At 39.3% G+C, this 19,442-nt stretch overlaps 1 protein-coding gene across 6 annotated transcripts in view; it reads right to left on the bottom strand.

Annotated features, from left to right (window-relative positions):
* The window catches only part of NLGN1 (neuroligin 1), a 773,311-nt gene extending 754,847 nt beyond the window's left edge, over positions 1-18,464 (bottom strand). Inside the window, exon 1 of one of the 6 annotated variants that reach the window (XM_074328041.2) lies at positions 17,757-18,464. The gene's annotated coding sequence lies outside the window, so the exon portion shown is untranslated. Of the gene's footprint in view, positions 1-16,421; positions 16,773-17,756 lie in introns of those variants that run through there. The other 5 variants (XM_074328051.2, XM_074328067.2, XM_074328080.2 and 2 more) reach the window with 5 other exon arrangements.
* Between the last annotated feature and the right edge of the window lie 978 nt (positions 18,465-19,442).

Raw genomic sequence — 19,442 nt, 5'->3', positions numbered from 1 at the left:
CTACCAACAAAATACCACTGATCCCTTATGTCCATTGGTATGCTGGCTGCCTGAGGATTGCTCCTTCTCCAAGGCAATTCAAATACAGCCATTTCATCATTTCTGGTCAGGGTACTGGGTGTTCTACTTAGCCCCGTCCCCTGCCCTTGCTCAGCTTTTTGTGTACTACTAGTAAGAATACTGCTATAGACTGAATGTTTGTGAACCCTAAGATTCCTGTGTTGAAACTTAATCCCTAATGTGATGACTTGGAGGTGGAATCTTTGGGGATGATTAGGTCACAAGGGTGGAGCCCCATGAATGAGATTAGTGCCTTTATCAAAGAGGCCCCAAGGAGGTTCCTTCCCCTTCTGTGTCGAGAAGACAGCCGTCTATGAAGCAGGAAGGAGGGCCTCACCAGACACGGAATCTGTTGGCCATGGGCTTCCCAGCCTCCAGAAGTAGGAGAAATATTTTTCTGTTGTTTAAGCTGCCCAGTCTATGGTATTTCTGTTATAAGAGACTGAATGGACTGACAAGTACTGTAAAATAAACACCTCCTTTCTCACACTCAAATCAATATTTGGGCATTCCCTTCTCTTTCTCTTAAGCCGTGATACAGCTACCATGTTGCTGAGACAGGTTAGTTAGCATGTTGTTAGGCAGACAGGAAGGTCCCTGGTAAGTTAAACATAAGATAGCCATACCCTGAAACTCCAGGTTCTGAGATAACTCATTCACTCCAGGATACAATGTAACAGCGCCTTGAGGTTAATAAATTATCTCATAAATCCCTTTTGGCCAGACAAATGGAACAGACCTGATAGATAGGAGAGGGTTATTTTGCTAATCCCTTCAGGATGGGCGAACAGAACAAACCTGATAGATGACTTCCATTAAAAGCCACCAGCTCCCCTTCCCCAAAAAGGCAAGGGAAGGTATAAAAGTAAGAGCTTTTGCCTTAGTCAGGGGGCATCCCATTCAGGAACCCCCTCCCACTAGGGAGCTGCATTTCTTTGCTTTGTAATAAACGATCCTCTTTTACAACTCCTTGCCTCTCCTTGGTCCATGTTTCCATTCTTTGGTTTCACAAGACACGATCCCGGCACTCACAGAAAAATCTCCTACCTCATTGCTAGCAGACATAGTTTGGGGACAAGGTATGAGGATGATCATTTCAGATCCTACAAGTCCCTCTCTTCTCTGGGCTTTCTGTTCCGATAGATCACACATCCCAATGCAACCTAGGCATGGAGATGCCACTGAAGCACCCTCTCTGTGCAAAGCTCAAGCTAACCCCTCTGCCCTGATGGCAACCTTTCACATCACTGCTACTGCTGCTTTCTCCTCATCCTCTTTCCAGGGAGAAAAAGTTTCTTTCTATCTTCTTGACCATGGGGTGGGCAGATCATCTGATATCTTTAGGTGCAGGGCTTCCCACTTGACCCACCATCCCAGTCCAGAAGTTGTCTAGACAGCTGGGGGTCATGTTTCCCCGAGGAAATACTCATCAATGCCTGCCAGAATCCTGGCAGAGGGCAAAATTCTTGTGGATCTTTTCCTCAGCACTGGTCCCTTTTTCTAGACTGAAAAGCACTATTTTAAAAATTTAAATGAAACAGAAGATCCATGGATGGATGGATAGATAGATAGACAGATAGATAGATAGATAGATAATAGGTAAACCAAAAAATAAATAATATGTGTTTCTTTACCTCAGAGGCAAATTTGTATACCCAAATTTATATCCCACAGACAGAAGGATATTACATCAGAGTCTCGCTGCATGTCCCCAACTACCCTCCCCCAATCGCTTCATATCACAAACTGTTTAGACATGAGCGGGTTATCAGAGAAGCAGTTTGACAGGGGCGGGGTGGGGGTGGGGGGGGTAATGCAGGAAGAGAATGAGAGACTGTTACAAACAAAAAAGGATAAATATTGCCAGAGAGTCAAGTGCAACAATTCTTCACTCTCATTTTCTCTTTTCCATCTGTAGCACAATCCCTAAATAATCAAGTACTTTCTTGAAGAGATTGACTGTTACATTGGAAAGGAACCTAAAAAAGCATTTGTCGTAGACATTATGTACTGCAAACATTAGTGTTTTATTCTATTTATTATAATCAGGCCAACAAAGGGCAACTACCTGGGCCAGTGGATAAAATTTTATTTTATAGAATCATTCTTTCTTGTGATTGTTTGTGATGAGATTTACTTGAGGCTGTCAAAGCTGGGGTGCCAGGAAGTGTTAAGAATAAAGCCCTTTTGTTCAAAGAACTACAGCAATTCTGCCTTTCCAATTTTTGTTTGTTTGTTTCTTTGTTGTTGTTTTTTTTTGTTGTTTTTTTTTGTTTTGTTTTTTATGATTTGGGTTAGAATTGGCGAATAAAACAACAGAAAACCTCGTCATGTTCTCAAAACTTTGGCCAGAGAAACCTCCCCCCCCAAGAACAGACAGTCAGAATCAATACATTTTCCTGAAATATTTTGTCAGAATGGTAATTACAAGGGTATCTTCAAGACTGTACACATTTGACCATTTCCTCATGAAAGGTCAGTGTGCTAATAAAGATACATGACTTCTATTTTTCGTTTAGTGTACTGATTTTTCTCTTCTCCACCATGGGACTCAAAAACAAGTTCACCTGATGTCCTTACAGCAACGCTGGTTCTACTGTTTTACAACAAAATCACTAGTGCATATATATGTGTGTGTGCGTGCATGCGTGTGCATGTGTGTGCGTGTGCGTGCGTGTATTAGAAAGACAGAGAGAGAAAATGCGTTTGAGCACTGGCCTGTGCATCTAAAGTGTTTTATTCTTCATCTTGATTTTTGGTAACATCATTTACATTACAAAAACAATAAACTGGCATAAGTTTCAAACTCAAACTTGCTAATAGTATCCTAAAAAGGGACAATAGCAGGATCTAAATATAATTTTACATTTTGAAATATGATTTACTTTCTGGATTACAGCAAGGCAATTACCATTCCCAAATAGTTCAAGTGGGAGAAATGAAGTGGTTGCAACTAGTCCAACAATTTGGAATTGCTGCTAACAGTTTTTACATATCAACTTTTCTGCCATTGTTTTTTAAAAAAATACAATAAAATCTTACTATTGATGCATTTCAAGCCTTATTTTCAGCTCTGCTGATGCTTAAGACAAAACTGTGTCAGTGGCTCCCTCTGGTGCTGCTATTAGTATTAGTTTTTTATTCACAACCATAGATACAAACCAGATTATCTAGAAAGTTAATACAGGCCCCAAAGGGCCTGTACTACTAGAAATGTCTTTTGGGATAGAATTCCACTTGGCGTAAAATTAGATGAGGATGATGTTTTTTGCAATACGAGAATAGGCAGGCATTCTTCCTTGGCCTTTTTTTTACTTCATATACGCCAAAGGGAACTGCAAAAGGTAAATGAAAAGTCACGCTCACTAAACCCTGGCTAGAGTCTCCCATTCTTGTTGCTGAAAATGCTAATACCCCAAGAAACAACTTAAGTACTCCTAATGGACTTCCCCATGGCCATCAGTCACCAGCCCTGGACTCCACTTTCACCTGTGTCCTACTCAGCAGAGATGAGAGTAAAAGTGAGGTCATAAAACATCTGTTGCAAGAGGCCACTGAAGGGACCAGAACAGCATCTCTGCATGGCAGTGAGGAGAAAGCTGGCAAAATCTCCTTCATGGCTGCAATCCATAGTTGTCTCCAATGAGCACTCTTCAATACAAGCCCTGCCCACAGCCGGCCAATTTAGGCTCCGAAGGCAGTCACCACAGTGATTAGTCTAAGGCAATCTACAGGCTCTCCCATGTTCATCTTGTCCTCCTCTCTGCACAGCCCCCCTGATATATTTCTCTGAAGCACAGCATAGCCTCCACCACCAGCCAGAATGTTAATGCATTATCACTCTGTACACTGAGAAAACAAGTGACCATATGCAGCCTATGCCAGTGGAGCTGTAACTGTGAAGAACAATGGCTCTGAGTCAACAACAGAATTAAACTGCTCCCTCTTGTGAAGCTCTTCTGAATATTTTAAGTGTTGCCTTGAAAGTGTGGGATTATGTGCAAGCATAAACATTAGCTTAATGCAATTTTTTGGTTCAAAATATGCCACAGTTTAAAAATCAGAATTGAAATGCAGAAAATAACTTTGGGATAAATTTAATTTTTTTCAAGTGTGATTAAAACATGATTGAAGAGGCATACTTTATGTATAATTAAAGTTGCTTTGTAATTAAGAGATTTAAGCATGTATAGAAAATGATACAGCTTAGTTTGGAGATTTTACAAAGGCGCCTATTAAACACTCACTCCCGAGCAAGCCTATGACTCAAATGTTTTCACATTCTAATGCTGATAGAGTTCCTGAATTTTTTTTAAAGCTGCCAATTTCACCATTTCTAAATGCTTTATCCTTCTTTCATGTGTTAGTGAAATAAAAACAGCCCTATCTTTCTTGCATTAGCCAAAACAGGGATATAGAACACTCTCTCCCTTAATTTCAAGGCTCCAGGAGAAGAAAGGATTCCCAGAATCTTTGAGACAGAGTTTGACTTATCTCTGTCTTCTCCACTGTGTCTAGCACCTCGTCAGACCTAGTACACAAAATGTGTGTGATCAACAGCTATTACTGAATGAGCAGAGTGCTTTTGTATGTGTGGAAGGTTATCACGGTAATAAGAACACTTTGGGACATTCTCTATGTGCCAGGCAATGGTGCTATCATACATTATTTCATTTAATCCCACAGCAGCCCTGCGGTTGGCATTATCAGACCTATTGGGCAGATACATCAACTAAATAAAAAAAAAAAAGGATGAAGACTATACAGAATCACACATTTTAATACTAACATAGCAACAGGATCGTTTTTTGGGCTAATGAATGAGGCAGAACAAGTGTGATTTTTCAGTCTTGTTCATTTTTTGTTGCCCCTTTCCACACCCCAGCTCCTCAATCCCCTCCCCTGCCATTGCCTCTCAGCCTTCCTGCAGAGTCCGAAAGCTTCTGTCTGGTAAGAACCTGGCTCTAAAGACCAAAGCTTTGTCTCACAGGCAATGGGTTAAGCTGATTTTCCTGGCCTTTCCCATCAGTATCTATCTATTTTATGTTTCATTCATTTTAGCTGAGTATCACATGGGCTAGGAAAAATTCATACAAATGTGTTCGTACTAGAATGTTCATTGCTGATATACATAGTTAGAAGGGTTTTGCAATAGTCCCATGGTGCAATGGGAAATTTTTAATTTGGGTTTTGGTTTTAGATACAAAAAGGCACCCATGGAAAAGACTGCAGCAATCAGAAGGAATGGATACGGGGGTAAAGAAGGAATATTCATAAGGATAAGGGAAAAAAGCATGCTGGATTTGTTTTCCTGGTGACCAAGAATACATTTCCAAGTGTCTTCCTTTTCTCATCTAAACAGTGTATGAAATATGAATAACCTTCCTAAAAAAGTAGCTGTTTCTTCTCATGCTTTCTCATATCTGGCATTCACCTATAATTTTCAATTAAATCAGACAGATGGATGAATGGCTAGAAGGACAGATAGCTAGAAGACAGAATAATACACACACATATATATACAGAGGGTGCCAAAAAAATGTATACACATTTTAAGAAAGGAGAAAGCTGGATTAAAATTGTAATACTCAATTGCTATGTCATACTAATAACAAAAGATGAATACAAGTCATGTGTATACATCTTTTTGTCACCCCTGGTATATTACTGTTTTGTAAGCTTGAGTACAGCAGGAGATTTAAAGGATATTTCAAACTTAAAGACACTCTTTATACTCTCTGTATCTCCCTGATAGACTATTTCCTTCCTGTGATTGTGCCTTCTTTCTGCCCTATAGCATCATCACCTCACTTGTTCTTGTCAGGGTTGCATGGTAGACAGAGGGCCCCATAGGAGAGGTGGTTCTGTGAAGTTTCGTGCTTCTTTAGAGTTTTAGAGAAGACTGGTGAGGGAATGATGCTCTAAATTGAATACCAGGACTATTCCCAGTGTATTTCTGACTGGCAGAGTCATAATGAACCAATTTGTGAGAAATTATGACCATGTTTATGGAGTTCTATAGAAAACACGCTCATGCTCTTCTGATCCTCCCTGTTCCCTGGGTGCCGGTTATTCTAGCACTGATTCCCAAAATGAGCTGCTATTTTTACAGAGAGTGGATTCAAGGAGAATCAGGAGGGACATATTGATTTCATGTGCAATTTAGTAGAAATAGAGGGATATAGCTCACTTGAAATTGTACCTTTTAGATTTTAAATAATGTTACAAGTTTTTAAGCGATGAGGATGACCGCTGGGTGTTAAAAGACAGATTAACACCAACTAAAGTCTTTCTCCCTTAAGCAAATGAGACATTTTGATTATAAGTGTCCTGTAATCAGCAGATCTGAAAGAACTGACTGAAGTACTATATTGACAAAGAGGATGGGAAAGAATATATGTTTTGGGAGATGGAGTGTTTCCTGTACTTCCCGGGACGAGAGCAACCAGGTTAGAGAACAAGATCTGGGCAGGCTATGATAAGAAGAATCTCCTCGTTGCATGACAATCAATCAAATGATCTCAAATTGATTTGGCATCAACCAGTTAACATTAGTAGACATGTACTCAGATAGTTAAATTTTCCAATTTAGATAATTTAATTTGTTTTCTAGGCGATACGATTTTTTTTTTCTGATATGAGTACTATGAACCAGTTTTTACAAGGACCAGTTTATCACAAGGAAAATATGTAACTAGATATTTCTGATCGGCAGAGGTCTTAAGCCAAACTACTCAACACAACATGAGACGTGTATTTTCAATAAGCACTCTTTTTTTTTTCCTATAGTGGTATTTCTCAATGTAGATTGTTTTATTCATCTATTATTTTTACTTTTGAAAAAGTATAGAATGATCAACTACCTCTGCTACATGTCCTATTCTTACTTTTCATTGCTTTTATTCAAGCAATGCTTTGCTCCCTCTTCTACGTTTACTCACAACCCAACATCTTTCAAGTAGCACGTTCTTCACTAAAGCTCCCTAAGAGTAAAACTCCATTCTTTATAAGTTCTGGCAGTTATCACCTGGCTTTCTAAACTAATAATTCTATAATCACAGATACATATCACATATGGTGCTGATACATGTATTACTGCCCTGTATGTAAACTTGACACAGGAAAGCATGACACCAAGATCGGGATATTCAGGTCCAAGCTCTATCGTCCTATAAACCGAGCCAGTCACGTCACCAGCAAACTGAGGAGGCTGACCTACAACTGTCTAAAAAATCATTATGACCCTTTCAACCTCTCATCTGAAAATATCTTCAGATAGTTACTGAAACATTTCAAAATGAATTAATCCTTTTTGCAGCATGTGTTACAGATCATCTGGAATCAAAAATTGTGATTTTTTCCCCCTTTAGTCATAAAAATGTGATTGCGATGTGAATATATAACCTCAACACCCTATTTAATGGTCTAAGACTTTAAGCCATTAAAGTATATTTTCCACCTTAAATACTAGTAATCTTGAATATTTTTCTTATGGAGAAAGTGACCTAAATAGAGGATTAAAATAATTTAATGAATTATTCAATAAAATTCTACTTGTAGCAATATTATATTTCTAACTTATGCATTTCTATATTTTAATTGTATTAAAAACCAGCTTCAATAATATATAGTGAAAAAAAGGAAGGGTTTTCTTCATACTCTATAAATCAACTCACTTTACAGCAAAATAGGTAGATGAGAGGGAACACAGTGTCTCTTTGTGGTGACTAGAGGTACAATGAGAGAAAGGACAGTGGTATGCCTCTGGAGAGCTTGTTATTCATCAGAAAGTAAGTACCCAGCTTTCTGACCACTTAAGAGCAGCGGTAATTTTCAAATACAATACAGAGAAGAAACACTGTTGTCTGTGGAATTCCGCAGTAAGAACTGTCAAGATATATCCACAAACAGTAGTATCTGACTGATCTAACCCAAGATTCTCCTTCCTTTTATTCATATTTTTAAAAAATCAGTAGTATGTGGCTGAGCAATGATAAAACAAAAAACAAAACGAAAAAAAAGGAAAGAAAAATTCAGTTTTATCTGTCAATTTTCTCTTGCTTTTTACTCATGACTCTCCTTTTAAGCCAAACATGTATACATAGTGATAGTTAATTCCTTGTAAAAGTTTTCTTGGTTCTTAATGGAAAATGCATTTTCTCCTTGCCTCTTCCCACTTTTGCATCCTTTACTTGATTTTGATTTGTTCAGTAATGTTTCTCATCCACTATATTTGAGGAGAAGGGTCCTAAATCTCATCTGTTCTGTTGAACTTTCTGCACTGCTTACAGTTCTTTAATGAACAGATAATGTATGTGTAAGCCTCAAAAAAAACTGTAAAATCTCAAAGTTATACAATACACAACGCATCTTAAAGCTATATATTATATATAGTTTAAAGTAACACTTCCATAATATTACACATTTATATAAAACGAGCTTAAATACATATAATTATGAACATTGTTTATTACTGATTATCCCCCCCGAACAGTTCTGAGAGCCAAAAGACACATTTAATTTCAATGAGTGCAACTATACACTTTAAAAATAGAAACCAAGGTCCAGAGAGATGAAGTGAATTACAGGAAATGAATATATAGTTATTAGAAGAGTCTGCTCTACAAACATAGGTCTATCTATTACTAGTCTTGTGCTTTTTTTCCCCCTCATTGTTATCTATTTGGAAGACTAGCTACATTTTATATATGCAAACTGGGAGGGTGAGTAGAGAATAAAAAGGGCCAGAATCAGATTCTAGTTATACTAAGAATTATTTAGTCATCTCATATACAAATGCTTTGAGATTAATTTAAATAGTTGGTTAATTAATAACCATTACTGCATTAGCTTGTTTAAAAAATGTGGACACATGTATCATCAGAGTTGCCATATCATTGGCTCTGACAAAGTTTTCTTTTATCCTTTAACATCTCTGAAATCGGAATGCATTTTATAATTCCTTAGAGCCAAGCAGTAGTGGCAGCATAGTTGCCACTAACTTTGCATGGAAAAGTTGGATGTATTCCTGTTGCCATGACCAGACAATCACCACTCCCCAACATTTCAGAACAATTTAAGAAAGGGATATGAACTCTGATCATTGTCTGAAAATCTTCAACTGTCACATTCCAGTAAGATCAACAAAATACCAGCATTAAACCTGTCAGAATGTATCAGCTGCTTGGAATGAAATCCTGAAGACAGTCATGGAGTACTCTTAAGAAACGGTGTATCACCAACACCTACAGACTACTGTCCATAAAAACATAGATATGAATGGCTATAATTAAAAAATGATTTTTATTCAGAAGAGTGAAACCTGAATAGGACAAAGTTTTTTTTTTAATATTATACTGTTTATACACATATAAGATTGATATATTATAAAAATCTACATCTATTTAATGCTAAATGCTTGTTATGAAAGTGTAAAATAAAAATTCTAAGTGGTAGAAAGCATTACGTAATGATTTAATTTGGGGTGTTTCTTCTTTCTAAAGTGTACATAAAATAATGATACATCCTGTAATCAGTGGTTCCTTAGTTTTGGGGTAAACATGGTGTATTAAATATGGAATTAAATACTTTATTCCCTGAAAGAGGCTTCAGGAGCTTGCAACACCTAGGGTCAATGCTGTGAACCATAATTATTTCACAATAGATTTGTTGAAGTCCAAGATATTGTCCAGGTCCAGAACAGAGAAGTTCCGAGAAGTTTAGAAAACATACTCCTGTGGCAGTCTTCATTTCATACAAGAACCCCATTAAAATGTGGATCTATTTAAAACCCAATTTCACTATGTTTCCACTTTCAAATACACCTTCTATTAAAACAAAAAGGAGAAGCATCTGTTTCTGACCCTAAACACAGATGGAGCTACTAATTATCATTTTAAGTTTGATTCAAAAATAAGTTCCCCTGGAGGGGAGGAACCAGGGTCAAAGACATTTCTGTGGTGCAAAGGCTTCAGGCATGGAGCCCGAACAAAGAACACTGGGTAGATGGAAAGATGATACACTCAGAAAATGTGTTCTAAAATGCTATAATAAACCAATGAGATAGGCAGTGACCATCACAAAATTTGCTTTGAAACAAAGGGAGAGCTTTGGTGTTAAAGCTTATTTGACTCTTTATATTCGGGAGACAGTTATAAGGTAGGAATGAGGTTACTGAAATTCTAAAGCTAGAGAGAAAAAAATGAAAAACAATTGCTATCTGACTCTAGAGCAAACTATGTATGACAAATACAGCTTATTTAAACTTTCCCAACCTTCCCTGCCTTAGTTTCCCATCTGTCTGCAAATTATAATGTGTATCTCCATCAAAATGACTCAAGCACCATTGGTGGCTCCTTCCTCTGGAATCCTATTGCACATGTTGATGGCAGCATAATTCAGTAGTTTACTGCACACAATACTGTCTAATTTCTGAACATATATTCACTCAGGAAAATGACATTTATTGAGTGATGTATGACAGCATTCATTTGTTTGTACATGCATATATACATATACATGTACATTCTTCCTCCATCCAAAAATAATTTGAAGCAGCTTGTGATAAAAATACCAAATACAATCAAATCAAAGCAAATTTTAAGTTAAAAAATGGATTCAAATTATGAAGCATGGTAAAAGGAGATGGTTAAGGACCCCTTTTTTAATTGAACACAAAATTGACTCTGTGCTTCCATGAAGTCAGACAAAATGAAAATAAAGCTTTTGTGTGTTTTTTGTTGTTTTGTTTTTGTTTTTGTTTTTATAAAAAGACTCATAGATGCCTTCCTTAGATCCTCTGAGTAAGCAGTTATCAAAAGCAGAGGGGTAATTTTAATTTGGGTATAAACGATAACAAGTGCTTCTTCATGATAGTAATAGGAAAATGGGTTCAGTCATTTCTTACATTATTCTTGAATTTTGATTGTAAGATCGTGTGACAAACACAGATGATCTATTTAGTAAGGAGGACATGTTCTGGTTTAACTATGGTCGCTACATGATATAGGTGTAAGTTGAAAAGGTAAGATTTGGGATTTCAACATGTAATGGAGCATAATTCAGTGTTTGTAACTATTCTATCCTGGGCCCATTTCTACATTTTCTAATTTTTTTAGGCATTATTTAAAAAAACAAATCTGGAACATCATGAAGGTAATCATTCTACACCAGAAACATGCAGCCTGGCATGTATACAGTTTATGGCCATGGATTCAAAAACCATTTAATTCTTGGGTGTGTGTGTGTGCATTTAATTCTAAAAAAGTATTCCATATTATAAGAAATTTGAGGACAGAATATGATGTTCATGGCACACCCTATCAGGTACCCTTAAGTTACAACTATTGCCTCCTTCCTCCAGTTAACAAGAGCTTTGATTTTGTTCAAGTGTGATATTGCTCTGTCCACAGAAAAAGCAGACCCCTCCTCCAGGCCAGGGGAAGGACCCTGAGTGATCAAAACCAATCATGCAATGCATTTCTCTTTGCCGCTGATTAGTTTAGGAGTGGGATGTGTCATAGGTTTAGTCAATCAGGCCTAGAGGAAAGTCTGCTGAGAGCTTGTGGAAAATTTTTCTTTTCATTACCATGAGAAAAAGACTGCCTCTCTTCTTTTTGCTTTGAGTGAGACTATTTGAAGAGGTGATGTTTGGTTCTGTGGTAGTCAGCCATATTTTCTATCTTCTTTCTAAGATGGGGAGCCAAGAGAATTTTAGCAAAGCTGTCTCAGAGCCCTGACATCCTGAAACTGCCAAGTTCAAGGGCAGCATACCTCCCAATCCTTGTTCTGCAAGATACTGTTTCCCTGAAAATAAGACCTACCCAGAAAATAAGCCCGAACATGATTTTTCAGGAGGACATCCCCTGAACATAAGCTCTAATGCATCTTTTGGAGCAAAACTTAATATAAGACCCAGTCTTATTTTTGGGGAAACACAATAGTGAAAGTATTTACTAATTAGGCTTGTAATTGGGTATTCTGTTATTTGCAAGCAAAATTCTCTTAATAGACAGCATATTTTATATTTCTATATTCTACACAGAACTGAGCAAAACTGGCATACAACAAACACATAGAGAGTGAAAGACAAGGGTAAGAAATTTAAAAAATATCTTTGTAATCAATCAGACAAGATCATTGGCCATCACAGTAATGTTGCTATATCTTTGTAAAGTAGAATTCTTTCCATGGTACCCAATAGTACTATTTTACCACACTAAGGTAAATAGTTGAGCAACTTAAAGTTACTATAACTCATGCTAACATATTTGTATAGGAAACCATTATTTTACCTAATGTCATCACTAGCATGTGCTGTCTTTCTAAACATGAGCATTAGAAAGGAGTATTAAAACAACAGATCTGCATTTTTATCTGCTTTGACAACATTTCTCATGATTGACCACTGTCTTATTTGTAAGTATTAATAGCAAACTTTATTGATTTATTCAATAGACCAGAGGAGATAGATAGATAGGGTGCTGTCTGACAAAAAAAAAAAAAAAAGTTAGGAAAAGCAAGATGCCTCCATTCTGCCCAGTTATTTTCTAAGTAAAATATCATCTGGAGGAAAAAAATAGCATAGTATTATCATAGTTATTGTATCAATACTTACCATGTGAAAAAAAAAGACATCTACTCTCTTTTATGGCTATTTACTTTTTTTTCCTTTTTACAATATTTAGGTGAATTTTATATATTCATTTATTCTATCATAGTGGCAAATAGTTCTAGTCTTCAAATCCATTTTGAGTGCAAATACATTTCCCCTTCTTTTTTCACAGATTCTGATTTTCCCAAGGTAGTGGGTATGCCACACTAAAAATATATTTCCCAACTACTTGGAAATAAACACCTGACAGAATTCTGGAAGTGATGTAAGAATGGAAGTCTACAGGGAGAATGTCCACATCACAAAAAGAAGACAAAATGCTCAAGGAAAAGGCTTATTTGATCCTTCCTGTCTTTCTTCTTTCTTTTTTATTTATTTTTTTTTCTAACAACTTCATAGACTTCTCTACCATTTATTAAGGGGGAAAAAAGTCCTCACCACCACTGTAATGCAAATAAAAAGGGGGAGTGGGGAAAAGGGAATTGCCTTCCTTCTGACTCTGGAGTAATTGTTGTCAACTAAGGATTATTTTACTTCTCAGGGACATTTGGCAATGTGTAGAATATTCGTGGTTGTCATCTTTGGATGGGTGACTGGGGTGTGCTACTGGCACCTAGTGGGTAGAGGCCAGGTCAAGGAGTCGCTAAACATCCTCCAATGTACAGGATACTCCCCCATGACAAAGACAAAGACTTACCTGCCCTAATATGATGATAGTGCTAAAACCGAGAAATCCTGACCTAGAGTACTCTTTGTTATCTTTTGGGGGTCCTAGAAAGCAGACATGATGCCAGCGGCACAGCAGCAACCTTATGACCATGAGAAGTAAAGTACCAAGATGATAGAAAAAGCCTGATTCCTTGATTAAATGTTTAAGGACTGTCTTCTTCGGAGTTTTTAATGATGTGAGATAAATAAACCCTTATTTGCTTAATCCACCATTAGCTGGGTTTTCTGTTGCCTCAGAGCCACATATATTTCTAATAATGCATTTGTTGTACATTTATGATGTACTCTAAGTTCATCATGGGGCTCTGAAATGAAATTATAAATCAGATATGGTTGGTGACCTCTGGGAACTTACTATCCAGTGAGGAGAGCCACCCATCAGGAAAGGTGAGCTACTCCTAACATAAATAATGTGTTTTGGGAGCTCAGAGTAAGGATACAGGAAGCAAGCGGGGTGATGGAAGAGAGAATACTCTAAGGAAGCAAAATGTTCTCTGCTCCTATGATTGGTGTGGGAATGGGGCAGTGGGGAGGGGAGTGAAAAGTAATCCATGAATGTAAATCATAAAACCCTAAAGTGGTTTGTACTATTGGGGGGAAGATAGTAAGTCAGAGTCTTGTGAAAGGACAATGAATAAATTACGGAGGAGTTCCAAGTGGAAGGTGTTTTAATCTAAAAAAAGGAAAGTTTGGGAGTAAATTGTGAAAAAAGTTGAATGCCATCAGTGTTCTGGACTTTAGCATCCAAACTATAAGGAACCATTGGCCATTATTAATAAAAGATCTGCAAAACTAGACCTATATTTTATAAGTAAATAAACAAACAAACAAATAAATAACTGACCTGGGCTTGGATGATTACATTTACAAATAATTAAAATATAACTGAGGAATAATCAGAATTCAAACAGGAATCATCACATTTATAATCTAAAAAGATGGAAGTAGACATCAAACTTCAAAATACTTTCAAATGTGGCAAAAGTGTACTGTTGAACTGTTATGGTTTTAAATTTTAACTGTAAATTCCAATTGTGTTCTGCTTACAGAAACTACAAATTAGTATTTGTTAGGTAATTCATAAAATAATTCCTTTGTGTAGAAATTTAAAAAAAAAATCTAGAAACAAACCGTTACTGTGCTTTGCTAAAAAATGTTAAAATTATTTGTTTTAACACATGGAAACCCACAGAGGTATTTATCAAACATACCTAAATCTGTATTAATATTACCCCCAAAAAAGTTGTATGTAGAAAAATAAAATTTAACTCAGAGAGCTTATCTGTATTCTCTCTAGTTATTTAGTTACCCTGTAAAAAAATAAATAAATAAATAAAATCCTAAATAACTAATTTAAGGAAATTCAAAGGAAGATGTAGATCCTGCCACTGGATAACCATGTGGAAATAACAAAAGTGGAATAAACTATGAGAAGTTCAGGGTTGGAGGAGACTTCAGAAAGTCAGGGAAGTCACCCAGCCATCCAGCGTCATCAGGCCTTCAAACACTCTACCTGCAGCAAAGGGAGTTCTCAGGCTATCTTCTGTGAGTCTATATTCTACCTTTAATTTCAAAACAATCTAGACATTCATATGTGAAAACAAGTTATACTTAAATGTAAAAGGACCTATTCATAAAATGAAACCCCACTGAGGGAATAAAGATAAGATTGACAGAAAGTACTTTGGGGGTGGAAGAAGGGAACCTATAGGAGGGGAGCTAAAGAGGGCTTCCTTCACTCCACACTGCAGGAACTGTACATAGAATCTGCTGAAAGACTGACTCCTTCAATTTCTTCTTATGTTAAGAGGATTGGAAAGACTAACTGTAGAATAGCAGGCTTACAGAAAACAGTTACTTCTTTTAATCAAACCATGTAATCAGAGGGCCTGAGTAATGATTAACTTCCACTTTCTCTGTGAATCACTCAATCACTCAGCGGTGCAGATAGACTGAGATTCATTCCCTGCCAAGGGCACAGTAAACAATGTTTTTGGACTTAACATTTAATATTTTAAATACGTGCATGGCCCTTGCTTCTGAGATCATTTCAAAAAGCTAGTGTTCTGCTAGGTTGTAATGGCTGATTGAAATACCAAGGCATTTTATACGTTTTACACTCAAACACATGTACCCATGCTTTTGCTCAGTGATATTTTTATATCTATGATTCTAATTGTAGTTAAGCACAATTAATTATTGAGAAATATATTATGACCCTGTAATTTTTATGTGCAGCATGAGAATTTATTTAAGGGAAAATAGTTTACTGTAATTTTAGTATAAAAAGAAGAAAACGAGTATATTAAGTACCTGTAAAAATGCAGAGTAATAGACACAGGGTTAGCTAGCTATCTGAATTCATGGTTCCTAAATCCTACATGCATCACTATGGTACTGGAGATGAAAAAAATAAATAGTATAATGCCTTTGTGGAGGCCAACTTCTCATGATTTAGAATAACCACAAATGAATCAAATTTTAGACATACGAGTATAACTTCCCTAATAAGACACTAACAATCTTTTCTGAAATAAATTATTCCCAATTCAAAAATCTCAGCCTAAATAATTTCAAATTCACTGCAAGTGTTTTTTCATTTCTATTCACAAAGCATTGTGCTGGACAGTCAAGAGCCAGTAAAGAGCATTTTGAATATTTGCACTACCTTCTCTTCCCGGGGGGGTTATTGCCCAATAATGAATAACCTAGTTTCTCAGCTCATCACGGGGTATCTAGGGAGTGACATCTTGACTTGAACCACGCAGATCTGAAAATCACTTTGCAGGAAATGTGGTGAAGAGCAACTTTCTTATCCCTGTCAAACTAAGAGGCGGAACCAGACCCTGAACTAGCCAGAGGACCTGGGGAGAGCAGGAGACTGAAGGCAGCTGTCTGCGCTCCGCCCGGGCTTCAGGCAAGGGTTTTCTTCTGGAGGCTGCATTGTACCTCCATCTGTTTGCCTTCGTATTTCCCAGGAAACCCTCCCCGCTCTCTCCTTTCCTTATTTCTTTGGTACCTCTCGGCCGATGGTTTGGCTCTTGGTCTCGGTGGTACCTGGGCACAGCTCTAGGGTGAAAAGCTGCAGTGACTGGGGCGCCGCTCTAAGGCGTTGGAGGCGACTGCACTCGTCCGCCTGAGCTCGGGCAGCTTGAGTGCCTCACTGTCGCTTTCTCCCTTTTCTCCGGGTTGCTCCAGCTCGGACGGGCTCTCCTGGCCTCCTGTCCCCGAATCCGGCTCGCCTTTCCCGCGGTCTCTCCTCACACCATCTCCGTGTGTTCCGCGACCGCTGGGTGGTGGGCTCACGGATTTACGCCCCCCGCCCGCAGGCTGGGACTAGGGTAGGAAGGGTCAGGCGCCGCAGGGAGGCGGGAGGAGGGACAAGGAGAGCCGGGGCAGGTGGGGGGGGGGGGAAGGGAGGCGGGAGAGAGAGAGCTCAAGAAAAGAGAAAATGCATCTGCTCTGAAAGCCCCGATGGAGAGAGGACAGAGCAGGCAAGAGTGCAGACGAGCAGAGGACACCCGCCAGGAGGGGTGGGCTAACCGGCAATTTGCTAACTGCCAGGGCAAGAGACGGTGAACCGAGAAGGAAGGAGATTTAAGGGAGAGAAGAAGAAATAATGGCAAGTTCCCACCTCTTTCCTAAAGGTCGAGTCTGAAAACGCATCCCCTGAACGGAGAGTTAAACAGGGACTAGCCATTGTGTAAAGGGGGGTCTGTAAAAAAGAATTAAGTATCGTGTAGTTTTTCCTATACTAGACGCAGCTCCATCTCTCTCAACTCTGGGTAATGACCCTCCAAGTACAATGAATTGGCTTTATGCAGACACGGAAGCTGAATTTCCTCCACAATGTACTCTCGTCCTGAGGTATTGGTTTGGTTTTAAATGAAAAGAAGCGTTTGGGAAGTTCCACGAACCCCAGTGCTAAAGAAACCACCCAGTTCATTAAAGTTCATTTTTTCACTGCTTTTATCTTCACCAGAGGATAGAGGTGAGGGGTTGGCACCCACAGATGTTGAAAACAGCTATCTAGGTAGCATTATTTTTCAAAAAGAAAACGGGTTTCTTAAAACAGCTAAAAGAGGATTTGGGAAACTCAGTTACTCAAGTGGGTAAAAAAAGAGAGAGAGAGAAGCATTTAAACTCTTAACAGAAGATTGAACCTCCAACCACCACCCTCCCCCCACACCACCCACTGGAACTGCAAAAGGCTTAAGTGTACAGAGGAGAGAAAGCGGGGCAGGGTTGGTGGAAGGTGGGAAAGGAGAGAGAGAGGCTGGGAGTAGGAAGTTCTCCGCAATCCCGGGGATTAAGATAAACGCTGGAGCTCGGAGGACGCAGGAAGCTCCCTTACCTTTCTAAGCCCCGTTTGCACCTGATCTGCAACCATAAATACTTCGAGATGCTTAGTGTGCAGCCAAACGATGGCCGAATGTTAAACAATTCTTCACGCCCCCTCCCTTTTTTAAAAAACAGGCTCAAAAGAATGTTAATACTGTTCTCGTTATCCATCGGGTCCAAAACATTCCGCTCTGTCGGGGAGACGAAAACCGAGTGCTTGGGAACGCGTATATGTATTTATATATTATGCGGTTGGTATATAAACATATATACGTTTTCTGCATAGAAATCCAAAAAGAAAAGCACCACAGATGCCTCTGCAAGACGGAGGGGACGGGGAAGAGAAAAAACTTGGCAAGCCAAAGGTATCCAAAGATTTCGTATCAGGAGCCACCTGCTTCTATATGCAGAATTCCCGAGATTTAGAGGGAGAAGAAAAAAAATTAAAAATACCCAAAACACACACTTGAAACTGTAAGACGACTGAGACGCGTGGAAATGGAGAGGATGAGAAGATCTCCCGAGGGTATAGATCCGTCAGCTAAGTGAGCAATCGCCTCCGAAAATCACAGGCGGGGAGGTGGCTGCAGATGCGTCCCCTGCTCCGGTCCCCGCCGCTGCCTCCGCTGCTACCTGTAGACGCGCACACACACACGCACACACACACGCGCACACACAGCACACCCTCCTCTCCTTCTCCCTCCTCTCTCCGTGGCGTTGCCGGGTGCAGGAGTCTGAATCAAGCTAGACCCATCCTTCAGACCCCGTTCTGCTCCCTCAGATCCACGATTTCCTCCCCTGCCGCCCCCTCCTCGCAGGGTGTATTGCACAGCAGCCCTTCCCCCGCGCGCGCCCCCTCCCTCAGAGCCTGAGCCGCGATCTCAGTGGGGGTGGGCTTTTGGGGGAGTAGGTCCCGGGTTGCAGATGCGATACTGGTGGTGGTCCCTCCCTTTACAAGTTCCTTCCCTCCCTCAGGCTGCGACCCAGCAACCTCGGTCCGTAGCACCCGAGGAGGCAGGAGGGGTAAAGGGCCTCGGGTGTCACGTGAGACGTTCACCAAACCACTCCGAGTAGCGTGTGAGTGAACCGGTGCGGCTGCAGAGCCGCGAGGCCTCGGACGCAATGAGTTTCTCTGTTCTCGGCGTCATTGTGCTCCCCTTCCGAGCGTTTTCGTCTCTGACTGAGAGCGCGGAGTTGGAGGCAACAGCCTTCTACTGTGCCTCTGCAGTTTTTTTCCCTTGATAGATCGTTTGCCAAACTCCCCACCCCACCCCCTCAGTTTCCGTTCCCCCAGCTCCAGGCAGAATAAGCTCCGAATTGTGGCGTCTGTTTTAGCCCGGTTAGTGGGAGTAGTGTAAATTCAAAGCCACTGCCTTTGGCCTCTTCTCCCTGGCTGCACCCACATTTTCTGCCTCTGGATGGGTGGTTTTTAAAAATTCATCATCGCTAATAAGTGTTGGCTTTTGTGACAGGTGTGACTCACTATACCACATTGTTTACACCTACCCACCTCCTACCAGCTTCTCTGTGTGAATTTTTAAATGAAAGTGAGTTTGGGGGACAGGGCCCTACCAACAGAAGAATTAAATTAATTGATTGCAACGTGTAATAATCAAAATAACAACAACAACCAAAAATCCAGTAGGAAATCGCTAGGAAAATACAGTGACAGTCTAGAAAAGTGGTTGTTGTTTTTTCT

Source organism: Rhinolophus sinicus, chromosome 17 (assembly GCF_057876585.1).
Source record: "Rhinolophus sinicus isolate RSI-liver-muscle chromosome 17, RSI-T2T, whole genome shotgun sequence".
NCBI classification, from domain to species: Eukaryota; Metazoa; Chordata; class Mammalia; order Chiroptera; family Rhinolophidae; genus Rhinolophus; species Rhinolophus sinicus.
The sequence above is the reverse complement of the archived record's forward strand: the minus strand, read 5'-3'. Positions and strand labels throughout refer to the sequence as shown.